Consider the following 3,639-nt stretch of genomic DNA (forward strand, 5'->3'; position numbering starts at 1 on the left):
ATAGAACCCAGAACATTACCCACCACAATCAATGTATAGAACCTGGGTAAAATTCCTCTTCGAAGTTTTAATTTGTGTTTGTTCTAAAGCCATTTTGCTTGATTATTGGTTTTTCTTAGCTTTTCTCCTTAGTTTCTTCGTCTCTCTGGCCATTAGCTTTTGATTAACTTTTAGATTTCTTCATTTGCTTTTTTATTTTGGGTTTGTTGTGCTTGTGAGTTGTGCTGAGCTTTTTAGTAATTTTGGAGAAATGTGTTGGTTTTCACAGTTTTGCTTTGTGTTTTTGGCTTCTGTTGTACCTATAATTTTGTGATGATTTTTTCTTCTCTCTTCCATCTTAATGTATTCTTGCTTTTCATTTCCTTTGTTCTTTCAATTATTTTATCTTCTAAAATTCTTACAAAGGCAGATGAAATCCTAAGCTTTTACAATTGATGCATCCAAGTTATCTGAAGATATGCCTAAAATAAATATAAGAAATTTTATATTATTTTTCTTTTCTCACAAATTTTAACTGTTGCTAAATGCCCAAGTATTTTCTGGGTAACAAGATGACTAATGTACAACTCTCTAATTTTTTGGATCAATTGATAACCTAATAACTAAAATACTCATAAAAGTGATAATTAGTTTCTAACTTTTATAAATTTTGATTATTTTTGGCTTGAGAGAATAAACTATTTTATTGTTAGGATTTATCTGAAATCCAGGTTCTTCCATCTCAAGTAATTAACTTTTATATATAATTATTAGAAAATTCATGAAATTTTCTAGGTTTGTTTTCTTATCAAGCTACCGTATTAGATGCTTTGAATTTTGAATCATATGATTCATTTAGAGGCCAATGTGGTAATTATGGTTTCATTAAAGGGTAATCAGTAATTGTTCCTTATTAGTTTTTAGAAATACACGTGTAGCGTTTTTAGTACTGATATAAACACATGTGTCTTACTTTTAGTTCATTCCATAAAGGCATAACCCATAGGACCACCTCTTCCTTTGATTCCTTCGTTGTCTTCTCTTTCTCTTTTCAGTAAATTTTCTTCGGTTTAGATGCTGGTTTGTCCTAATATCTCTTTCTTGTTCTATATATATTTTGCAAATTTTATCTCTAACCAATGCTTCTTTATTTGTAGTTTGGTGGAAGGCAAAATTCGTTACATATGAATATTTCAGATATGGTAAGTTATTTTATATTATTGTGGGGATGTTGCAGTTTTTCTTCTCTTGATTCTAGCTAGACCTTTTTTCAGCATTACTGTAAATTTTTTCCACTCTGCTGGATATAATTTTTGTTTCTTTGTTCTATTTCTGATCTAGTTGAGACCAGCCGGCGTTTCATCAAAATGCAGATTTTGCCATTCATCTTCTCAACAAAAATCACCTGTGCTATGTATAGAGTGACAAAAATGGATTTAGATATTAGGTGATGATTAACTCATTAATGATTGAAGATATGTTGTAGAGTTTCTCAATGTGTTGGCATTTTCATTTTCTACTATTTTCTATTTTCTTACTTTTGAGTATTTCATACATATGACTCTTGATTGCTAGAGGTACTAATGCACCCGATATGCTTAATGATGTGCTTGACACAACTGAAATTTTATTTCTTTTTTCTCTTTTTTCACGTGTTCTCCAACAATGCCCCTTGCTTAAAGTGACACTTTGATGCAATTTAGTTACAATCTTAAGCACTTTAAAGTGGTGCAGTAGACTGATTACCTTTGGCCGTTGTCAATGCTTGTCATAACTTCATCTCTGCATCTTGGACAATTATTTGTCAATATTAAAACTATTTTCTTCCCTTAGTTCTACATAAAGGGTGATTTTATGTCCTCTACAACCAAGTTAGAATCGATTATCCTTGGGATGGTGAGGAGTCAACTTATATCTTTATGAATGAGGGATTGCAGTTATCAAAAGATGATATGTGGTACACAAGATACTTGACGAATTGCGGAGGTAAAGGAATGGTTGGTTGGCAAGGCATCAACTCTTGCAAGATTTGATGCTTTTTTAGTGATGTCACTTGAATTCCTTCTCTTTTCGTATTGTTCAGTTCTTTATTTTGGGAAGGGGCGTTATACCTTGAATCATAGTTTTGTCTTTAGGAGCTTTTTTTTTCCCCTCCATCTCTATTCTTATTTATTAAATTTTTTTTGGATGGTATTTGATCTGCTTAGGAAAATAAGAACCAAAGAGAGTAGCAGGGAACTAAGTTAATGTAGCACTTTCTTTTGGAAAAGAAAACAATTAGCACTATCTTTTATTAGTGTGCAACAAGTTTCCGGTTATTACCAGTTCCATTTGTAAGACATTGCTGACTTTTGAATTCAATTTGGCTGGAAACAATGAGTAGGGTTCTTCGAGGTCCACACCAGTCGCCACGACTATGTGTACAATTTTGATCCAATGTCATGTGCTCGTCGTGCTGCAATGGCTCTTTCTTTTTGTTTTGTTCGTGTTCTCCATTTTCTAAAAGAATCTATGCTATTTCTTTATTATAATTCGAAGGGTAAGAAAATTGGTGAAGCTAATTTCAACCAATTATAGCGATGAGTGCTCGTTTCTTCGATTCATAGTTTGTGACTTTCCCTCACATGGAAGAAAATGGATTTACTGGTAGAATCAAATATGTTGTATTTATATATATTAAACTGATAATATCTATAAAATATTAAACTGATAAGCATCTAATCTCAATATACTTATGTTAATAGAAACAAATCAGTATGTAGAAATTGTAATCCTCAAATTCCTTTTTATTTCCGATCAAGTGCTTATACTACATATGAGGTAGAGTGACTTTCCTATATGTTGTTAGCTTTGAGTTCTGTACATATCATAATTATATTACTTCGTTCATTTTGTGTGGCTTACTTTCTTGGCCGCTTGGCATATGCAGTTGTTTTCTTATTTGATTTGGCAGCTGATGCTCATTAATTTTGGTTTGGTGAAAAGAAGTTTGAATGATCATATAATGTTGTAATCTGGGTTGTTAAATGTGATGAGAATATTCTAAACCTTCGCCACTCATTACATAGGAATGAAAATGTTATTTGGAGCATCTAAATTTGTCAAAACGACTGGTGCTCTCTTTGGTTGCACCAACAGGATGGTAAAGAGAGTTTTAATATCTCTTTATCTAATGTAAGTAGAATAGGTGGAATACTTAAAACTGATATTGCCAATACCAATATATATATGTGATATAATAGACAGAGTGGCTTCACATGAAGTAAACAACATGTATTGAACATATGGTTTGCTTGGTTTGAAGGAACTATTCAAAGCTGAAATCACATTCTCTAGTCGATCCAATCTAAAAAGAGGCATAAATCACTTATATGGAACAAGCTTCATTCATAGCATTTTTTAGCACCATGAAGTCAAGATCCTGCAAGTTATAAGATGAGTGTTAACATCTTTTCTGTCTCGCAGGATGGACATATAAATCATAATTTTCAATAATGATTGGAAGAAAAACCTGGGTCGGCAGCCATAACTATGAGAAATGAAGGTTTAGCAAACTCTATGATAAGAGATGTTGGAAGATGTTTTAAACTTCAATATGTAATGTTTGGAAAGAGAGATATTTGAGAGTAGATGTGCCGAGAATATTTGAGAATAGATGTT

The 3,639-nt window shown here is 32.2% G+C and overlaps 1 long non-coding RNA gene across 3 annotated transcripts; it reads left to right on the forward strand.

The window, feature by feature from the left end:
- Window positions 1–3,381, forward strand: LOC132040815 (uncharacterized). Of its 3 annotated transcripts, none has more exons than XR_009410787.1 (3): window positions 1–46; window positions 1,137–1,181; window positions 1,917–3,381. It is a non-coding gene; the product is annotated as an uncharacterized LOC132040815 (long non-coding RNA). The 3 variants fall into 3 exon arrangements; XR_009410789.1 differs by having other exon boundaries at window positions 1–33; XR_009410788.1 differs by lacking the exon at window positions 1–46 and adding an exon at window positions 53–1,059.
- The last annotated feature ends 258 nt before the right edge of the window (window positions 3,382–3,639 follow it).

This window comes from Lycium ferocissimum, chromosome 12 (genome assembly GCF_029784015.1).
Source record: "Lycium ferocissimum isolate CSIRO_LF1 chromosome 12, AGI_CSIRO_Lferr_CH_V1, whole genome shotgun sequence".
In the NCBI taxonomy this organism is placed as follows: domain Eukaryota; kingdom Viridiplantae; phylum Streptophyta; class Magnoliopsida; order Solanales; family Solanaceae; genus Lycium; species Lycium ferocissimum.